The sequence below is a fragment of the Nothobranchius furzeri genome, unplaced genomic scaffold (assembly GCF_043380555.1).
Source record: "Nothobranchius furzeri strain GRZ-AD unplaced genomic scaffold, NfurGRZ-RIMD1 Scf020, whole genome shotgun sequence".
In the NCBI taxonomy this organism is placed as follows: Eukaryota; Metazoa; Chordata; class Actinopteri; order Cyprinodontiformes; family Nothobranchiidae; genus Nothobranchius; species Nothobranchius furzeri.
In genome coordinates this window covers 3,553,192-3,562,874 of record NW_027223037.1, presented here as the reverse complement: position 1 = coordinate 3,562,874, position 9,683 = coordinate 3,553,192, and positions in this window count along the sequence as shown.

Sequence of the window (9,683 nt, the reverse complement as noted above, 5' to 3'; positions counted from 1 at the left end):
GCCCATGTGGGACTGTGATAAAAATCTTTCTTATGGGTTGGTCTAATCATTTCATTTACTGCTTCGAAGATGGAGTCTGCCTCAATTATACTATCAGGAGTAGCTGTACCTTTTTGATAATATGCTCCTGCGATCCTTATTCTAAGTGGCTCGCCTCCTTGCCATACAGCGCTATTATTCGCTTTCCTGGTTAAACAGAGTCTAGTTTCCTCATTCCATGCATGGAATCCTGTATCTAAGTTAGTGGGATCAGATTGATCCTTTTTCATCCATTGCACTACTTTTGGGTGTTTAAAATTAGGAACCTCATAAACCCATTCTGTATAAAGAGTGTGTCGTATTGGATGCAGTTCCCATCCTTGAGGCTGAAGGCCTACCTCATTATGGAGGCAGAAAAATGTCCAGTTAAAATATGTACTATTAGTGGGAAGTATATAATTCTGATATCCTGTGTAATTTGCATATTCACTATGACCTTTACGTAAGAGTCGAGTTAAGTCTGAAGTAGATCTCTTACCCCGCACACCGGGCTCTAGAAAGAGAGGAACGGTCTCTTCACCTTCCTCTGCCTCAGCCAGGGGATCAGACATTGCAGGGGGTACTTTTGATAACCATTTAATCACATTATCTTTTACTTTCTGCCACATGTGACTCTCTCCTATCATGGACAAGGAATCATATTTTAGTGTTGTGTTAGGAGGGGGGGTCGGGCAAACATCTCTTCGTTCCCTCCCTCTTGATAATCTTTGATACCAATGCGTAATATTTCCTGTTTGCCAGGAACTTAAACTACTGTCTTTGGTCTGAAAACACCCAAATTCGATTCTACGAGGCCACCATCTTTCTATCTTTATCACTTTGAAAGTGGTGAAGTTGTGTCCCCATTCTAAATTATTTCTAAGGCAATATTTGTAAACCCACAACTCTACTTCACCTGAAGTTTGATTTAAGATTTTCTTTTTCCTTAATATTATCTGACAAGATCGATCAAGCTCTGTGGATCCTGTCTGATCCATTAAGACTGCCATATACTCCGCCCATGGGCCGGTCTCACCACACTCCGTGTCATTCTTCTCCTCCTGCTCTGCTGCAGAAAATGATGTCACGGAGGGTGTGGCCATGATCCGGTCAAATCCATTTTCTCCACAGGGCAGGCGCAGGCAGCCAGTTTTGTTCCCTGTTACACTACAAATCTTGAATCCAATCTGTGTTGCTATCATGCAGGTGGTTATATTCTCATTAAAATCTTCTTTGGGCCATAACAGCTTAATTTTGGATACATTCCAATTCCCTATTAATTGTTGCGGTCCTCCGTGAGTTATGTTATATGTCACCGAGGACACATGATACGTTCGGAGATATACATGTACCCCATATGCAATCGCTATACTTAATCCTATGAGGCTAAATTCGAAAAGGATAAAAAAGGCCCATTTAATCCATTTTATTATCCAATCCTTTCCTTTCGGAATATTTACATTTCTCTTTTTAACTTTGGGGTCAACTCCCGCCGGAGTTGCATACCTGACCACTTTTCGTTTTCTGCTGCTTTCCCTCTTATGCTTCTGCGTAGATAACATCTGTAAGACAGAAGCATAAAAATCAGCAGGAAACGAAAGCGCCCTGCTCTAGTTAGGTAGAGTCAGATTGGGGACCAGCCTTCTACGAGACATTCTAGTGTGAGCAGTCCCATAAATCTTAGGCCAATATGCCTCTCCTCTCCGGGTGGTCACTATGTTAACAGCCGAGCTGCAAACGCGACCCGACAGGTCTATTACCTCTATCAAAGTTAACTGATAAGGCATGAACTTACGCTCCGCCCCTGGTCCAAGACTCTTCAGCTCAACCAGGTATGATGTAACACGCTTACGCATCCCTGGGGGCTCCTGAACAGACAATCCTGTATGCCAGTCCAGAGTCCCTGACAGATAAGTTCCCCATCTGTCGTCTTTATACTCTTGAGTTACCCCAATCTGTGTACCTGTTTCCCATGCATCAGCCAGCGTACCAAATTGTTGTCCTAATATCAAGCTCTTAATAGACTCAAATTTGGACCGAGCCTGAAGCTCTTCCAGTCCTTTTTCTCTGGTCTTGAGCTTGAACACAAATGGATAAGCCTCCACCCATAAATCTCTAACCGGCTTCACCAGGCTAGGATTCCTGAGCAGCTCTCCTACAAAAAACATACTTGGCTGGCTTGTCGGTAAGCAGGTAGTCAAAACACCATTCTTCGTGAAACAGCACCCATCTTTGATTTCACCTCTGTGAGTGCATTCACAGACCTGCCAGGAGATGATGCCTGGATTATTCCTCAAGCAGGTTCCGCAAAAACATATTTTAATGGGAGCAGACAGCTCCACCGCACCTGTATGCAAGTCTGTTCCTCTCTCCAGGTGAGTGGGCTTCTGCTCCCGGAGCCCCGACCATTTAATTAGGGTGCACAGAGATTTGCATATCACGCATGTTCCCGGCTTCAAGCCTCCCCATTGCGCGTAACGATACGCATTTGCAGATTCTATGAAGCCCGGAAACATAGCCACTTTACAATCTCTAACAGAATTCCCCTTCGTTAGCAAAATTAGGCCCGTAGCACCTGAGATCTTACAAGTCATTTCTTCACTAGATTTTGGCCCAGCCATGACCTTTAATCAAGTAATTAATTAAAAAAAAAATTATTTATTTATTTATTTATTTTTTCAATTAATTACTTTTATTTTTCAGAGTTATTTTATAACTTGATGAGGGTGAACGCGCAAACCTGTGTCAGTTAAAACCACGTTCCCAGTTACGTCTTTTATTATGAAGGGACCACTTACGTTATGCTTAATGCAATCTCCTTTTCGAACCGGTCCTCTTTTGACCCAAATTCTTTCACCTTTCTGTAACACAGAGACGTGTTCCGGGTTAGTTTTTTTCTCAGTTCTTTTCAGTTTCGTCATATTAAGGATCACATTTAGTTCTGAAACTCCCTCCGGTGTATCCCATCGGGAGCTCAGGTTAGTCAGGATGTGATTTTTTATCGTCCTAACTGCTCTTTCTGCTATTCCGTTAGTGTGGGACTCGTATGGGATAGAAAAAATGTGTCTTATCCCTCTCGATTCAAGCAGACAAGAAACTTTGTCATTCTTAAATTCAGGTCCTCCATCCGAACGGAGTGACTCACACGTGAGGGGCAGGTGTAGAGACAAGTCCATGCTGACCGTATTTCCTGTGACACGTTTCAGCGGTATTATCTTGCTCTGATCACCTGGTCCATTATCTTTGATTACCAAAAAGAACTTATGTCCGTTCACCCCTCTAGAGGCACATTCACCAACATCCGTGCTGAAATGCACCCCCGGCACATCACACATGATGGGCAGATGGTCATAAATCACGGGTTGAGCCCCTCCTTTTACTTTACACGACTCACACGTCGCTTTTACTCGTGCTGTCAGTTCTTTCAGCTTTGGTACAGAAATCTTTTCTTTTTTGAAAATCTCACGCAACCGTAATACTCCTACGTGTCCGTAATTTTTATGCGCAAATGTCACCAGCTCTTCATCAGCTGCAGCGCTCCTGTTCTGTAAAAACGCTGTGGGTAGAAACAAAGCGCGAGCTTGTACTAATTCATCCACTTCTGCGTTTCCGATCTCATCTTCGCTTCTTCCATTTGTATGGCTATTTACATGTGTCACCTGAATCTGTAATTTTTTCTTATAACACGATACTAAAGTCCACAAGTCAGCGTGTTCCAATCTCTCTCCATCAGTTTTCTGGAAATCTTTAGCTTCCCAAAATGCTAAATGATCATCCAGCCCGTCTTTAACGTATTTAGAGTCTGTGACCAATCTTACTGATTTGAGCTTCAGCTTACACGCGTCAGCAAGCGCCATGACAACGGCCGTCAATTCTGCAGTTTGAGCGGATCCGACAGTCTGTCCAGCTTGTTGGTATTTCCTGTCCTTTAGCAGTCTCACAAACCCCCACTTACAGAAGTCTGCATCTGCTGTTTTCTTAGATCCATCAGTGTAGTAAACTGCCTCTGGTTTTATGGGTTTAACAACCTCTTTCCTGTCAGGCTTAAGTTTTGTTTCTCCTTCTACGTGAATCTGCGGGTTTGCCAATAACATCTCCCACTTTGCCCATCTGGGTAAAACGGCCCTCGCCTGTGGGAGGAGATCTTTCCGAAGTTCTTTAATCATATAATCAGTAGATTGAATTATGATTTTTTGCGATCCGGCCAGAGCGAACATCATATCTTTATGTTTCATCAGGGTGGTCAGCACCTTTTCGCTGGGCGTGTAACGGGTTTCTGTTGGTGCGAGTCTATAGCCTTTACATGTTATCAGACTCTTGCTGTCATAGTTCTGAAATAAACACTCTGTGAAATTCTGTCCTACAATCACTCTTACAGCTAACGGTTCGTGATGCTCTCTATTTGAAAGATTCACTAGATTAGCACCTATTTTAACCATCACTGCTTGGTAAGTCTCACGCTCCTGTGAGCTCAGTTTGCGGTTGTGCGTCACCAGTTTCTGACCCACTTTGGTTCTGAGACCTTTTTTAAGTGACATTATGGGATCAATGATGTTTCGAAAATCACGGACGTTGCTGGAAATGTACTGAAGCTGTCCGATTACACCTTCCAGTGTCAGTAAGTCATGCGGGGGTGTTATGTTTTGCAAATAGGTGCAAGGTACTGACACTGAATTTGACACCTCAAAACCTAGGAACGTGACTTTTGTGCGTCCTAGCTGGCTTTTCTTCAAGTTGAGTTTGAATCCTGCACATGTCAGTCTGGTCACCACCTCGTCCAAAGTTTTCAGGTGTTCGCTTTCACAATCATGCGTGAAAAATATGTCATCAATATATTGAACGACAGGTAAACCTTCCAGATATGACTGTACGACACTTTGAAATTTATTCGCCGCATTTACCCATCCCATAGGTAGAACGCACCATTCATAATGTTTCCATTCAAATGTAAATCCAGTTTTAGCTCGACTTTCTTGCGCTAAAGGTACAGACCAAAAACCGTTAGCCAAATCGATGCATGTTTTATATTTTTTAATAGGCATGGTTCGGAGCTGCATGTATGGGTCAAAAGTTTTACGCACGTCGTGCGGAGTCACTCTATTTAAACCTTTTAAATTGTGTACCAGTCTGTAGGTGCCATCAGGTTTAGGAACAGCTTGAATGGGAAGACAGGTGGATAATGTATCTTTCTCTTCGATTATCCCTTTTTCTTTAAGCTCAGCGAGAGTACACCTGATCTCATCTCTTCCTTCTCTGATCGGATACTGCTTTTCCCTGGCAGGCATCGCTCCTTTAATAATGCATTGTTCTTTTACTCTGCCACAATCATTTTTGTGTGTAGCCCAATTACCTTTTTGGATTATTTCTCTGAGTTTGTGCGGGTCCAAACTAGTCTTCTCCAGTTGTTCTTTAATGAGACTATCCATATCTAATTCACCTAAAAAACTCAATTGCAGCGCTGGGTCTTTCGTTATTTTAACTAAATCCTTTAAACTAATTAAGTTTTCTGCACCTTTTATGTAAAGAATTCCCTGTTCATCTTTATGAACTGCCATGTTACGTACAGAGCCGTCTGCGAGTATCACATTCTTGTATCCTATTTGTTCCATCGGATTATTTTCACGCTTTACTGATATTAATGCCCCGGTATCTAAAATGTATTTTGTATTTTCGTATTTTACTTTAAGCCACTCCCCATCCCAATGCGTACGAGATGAGAGCGCCTCAATTATTTCTACTTTTGTGGTGGCGGTCTTCTCTGATTGTGGTATTTCGCGTCCCAATCTTTGATTGATTGGATTAATTTCTCCTTCTGTTCTCTGGTCATCCGGGCCCACTCCTCCGGATTCGCTCTCCTGGGTCGAGCCACAGGGCAGCCGGGGGGTCCCATGAAAAACGGCCTTGCATTTGGGTCCATTTGGCCCCTGGTTCTCTGGTTCTGATTCGGTTCTGTTCTGGGTGGGAGTTGCCTCGATTGAGAACTCACTGATTGGCTCCCTTGCTCCCCTTGGTGTGGAGGGGGCAGAGGGGATGGTATCTGACCTTTCAATCTGTTTCCGGCCTGCCGTCCTAATTCGTTTTTTGACTGCTTAAATTCCCTCGTGCGATCCCACGCCTGCGCTTGTCTGATTTTTTCTGCAGGGGAGAGATTAGGCCACATCGCAGCCATCATTAATCCCCCTGGCAGATCAGCTAAAAGTTTTTCCTGCTGTACTTGGGAAAGCCCTGCGATTGTTCCTAAACACCCAGCTAATGTAACTTTTCCTGTACTGATTTCAGCGCTTAAAGCTTTCCTCCGTCGTTCACCAGAATCCTCACCAATCCCTCTGGGAGAACTCTCCGCCAGGGACATCAACGATGCTCCTGGGGTTAAACGCAGATCGTTCTTTAATGCTATAACCTGAGAAATTTCTGGACTTGAAAGTTGTTCAATCGTCATACCTCGATCCTGAAGCCGCTGTACATACCCAGCGTCTGTCTCACCCGATGCTCTTTGTGGCAGAATGGTATGATCAAAATGTCCTAAGCTTACTCTTGACTGTTCCTGAGCAGTTTGCCAATATGGGGAATATTCCTGTTCTAGGATTCTCTCTTTAGGCATTGGATTAAGCTGTCCTCCCTGCGGAGTGCTTCGGTTTACATCCAAAGGTTGGGAGGGGCTGCACGGCGAGTAGCAGTGAGTTTTCACTGCCGAATCTCTAGCCATACATCCACCGCGATAAAAATCATATCCTTGGCCTAAATAAGCATGCTTAAAAGGTTGCCCCCATCCTGGTTGCAACATGACTTCTTCCCTACTTTTCGCTGCTTGAATTGCTGAAGTCGTGAAGCCATCTACAGGGTACCAGTCTGGAAAAGGATTTTCTGCTTCTTCTCCTGCATAATTCTGGTCTCCCTCTGTATTAATTGCAAACTGGCCTCGTCCTGGTTCTGGAACCGGTCTAACTGGGCCTATGTTAGGAGGTGCCTGAGGGTCATAATATTTCATCTGTACTGGACGGCTTTTCTTATTTAGTCCTCTAATGCCATAAACCATAGGATTTGTCTCATCTCCTTTTTCTGCTCTCTGGGGTTGCTGCTCTACATTTTCTCTGTTCTCACCTTGCTCATGGGCTGTAACTGGGGATAACCAACTCACTTTTTCAGGTGTTTTGCCTCCAGGGATCCGAGTGCTGCATTTTTGTTGGGATCCGCATTCTGACCTGAGCTTCCCTTTGGGTGTGCCACGCACCACCACTTGGGAACCCTGTTCTTCCTCCGATTCAGCCTCACTCTCGCTGCTTCTGTCTCTGGCCTCAAACCAATGTTTGACTTTCTTCTCTACTCGCGGCAAGGCTGACTTATCCACTAAAATTACGACCGGGATGTCTCCTAGCCTGCTAGAGGCTTCGGAATAAATCACCAAACCTGCGCCATATGCTTCAGTTATCCGACACACCTGGGGTTTGTTATTAAGCTTAAACACTAGCCGTCGCGCTCCTAAATCCAAGGCTTCTGACACCACCCGCTCCCAAGCTTGGTGAAAAGAGATGTCGGGATTATGAGGGTCTACGTTAATTATGGAAATAGCGCTGACACGACCTTCCAGATTTCCTAATTGCTTGTCTAAGAGAGTAGTAATTTCTCCAGCTTCGTAATTACGATCTACCAGCGGAATCATAGAATTTCTGCCTTCTGCCCCTAAAAGTCTCCTCAGAGAACTTAAAGAAGACGTAGTACTGGCAGAACTTTGTGGATCTTTCAGAAAGATCAACACATCTTCTTCTCGGATCTCCGCATCTATTTTCTCGCCTGATAAAATTATCACCGGTTCTTGACCTATCATAACATGATTCGGAGGAGCCGCGGGACTATGCGGTTCTAACGGGGGAAAAGGAATTGGGTTTGGAGTCCTTTCAGCCCCTGACCGTCTCTGAGTCTCGTCTTTGTCCCACGCAGCAACATGCTGTTCAGTGGGCGGTCTCTCCGCTCCTCTCATGGGCACCTGAGAAGGGGTTTGTACATGTAGAAACGGGTTCCACTGCGCCGGCCGAACCGCGTCAGGCGGGTTCGGTGGGGGTGGAAGAAATCCGCTCTCGGAACCGGGGCTCACAGGGAATTCCCCGCGGAGCGCTGGATACAAAGGGGGCGCGGTCGGAACCGATTGGGCTTCATCCCAGGAGTCCGACATTTCAACTGCAGCTCGTCTCCGGTACATTTCCGCTTGGAGCTCCGTGATCCCCAGTCGGTTACATAACGCCTGTCTCATTTGAATTGCCTCATTTTTGCTTCTAGATAAGAAGTAAATTGTTCTACTATTAGCCTGTTGAACCACGAACTCCGCCATAGCAGAGTACATCGCTCCCTGATCACATCGGTACTGCCCGACTCCAAATGGAGTGAGAACTAAAGGTTCCGGTCCAGTTGGTATTTGCTCAAGCAATCCCAGAAGGATCTCATACTGCTCGCCCGTGGGGAGTTTCGCTGGATTTTCCCAACAACACCACGCTATCTGATTAAAAACAGGATCATTTTGTTGTTCTGCTAGAATCACCAAATCACCCACTAACGGAAATACATGATTATTCTTTACTTGAGTTTCAGCATTCGGACAGCGCTCCGCTGCGGCTTGAGCCGTTTCGGCCTTGTTCTGAAAGCTCCGGTTACAGGATACTGCTAAAACGCTTTGTGGTTCACCTTGAAATGTCGCTATTTCTCCGGTGACAAATCTCACATTAAGGAGAACATTTTCCGGTTTTACCGTTAAAGATCTATCTGCCATGGCTGGTTGAAAGTTTCTCTTTTTTATTATTTGTTTTATTTTTATTCGTTTTCACGTCTTATTCTTTATTTTTACTCTTTATTCCTTTTTATTTTTTGCCTAGCTTTTATCCTTGGCTTTTCTTACGTCGGAAAGCCGTGATTTCTTTATACCTCTTTGAGTTAATCGTCCGTTCTCCCAAATTTCCTTCCTTTTCGGGAAATTGGTGCGGTTTTCGCTCCAAGGTTATAAGCTTATCAGGTCCATTGTGCGTAAGCTTTTATCAGCCTAAAAGACATAGTTCTACGTCGAATAGTCCGGTATCTAATATTTAAACCTTCGCCGATTAGCCCCACGTTGCAGGCGCCATGTCGCGTGCCCGTCCCATTTACCGGTTCCTTTAAAACCCAGTTCCGTTAGAACTTATGAGACGGTGCATCCATCAGGGTTCGGGGGTGTATCGACGAGTATAATCGTACCAGATCCGGGTTTGGACTACCTAATTAGAATCTTGCCTTTTATTTTAAAGGTGAAATGACTTGCACGAATAGCCAGCCTCAGAGTGCTACACTTCTTTTAAACTCGTTACCTTTTGGTTAAGATACTAGAGAGAAGTCTGGAGGCAAGCCAAGCCTCTCAGCAATTGTTTGGGCTACCCGGAATTAATTGCGCCCCTAACAGCTTATGTGGGAGGTTGGTAACTATAAAATGATTTATGCTAGTTGATCAGGCTAACATAAGTTTATCAATTTATTTATTAATCCAACCTTCCAGCTGATTAGAGACTTTTTCAACCTGCAATCAGAGCCAAAATAACCTCGAATATTTTGCTTTTATCACCCTTAAGACAACTCGTTACTCGCAAGGGGAGAGAAGTTAAAACTTCCCTTATCTTAAGGTTTCTTTATATTATTCTGTTATAAAC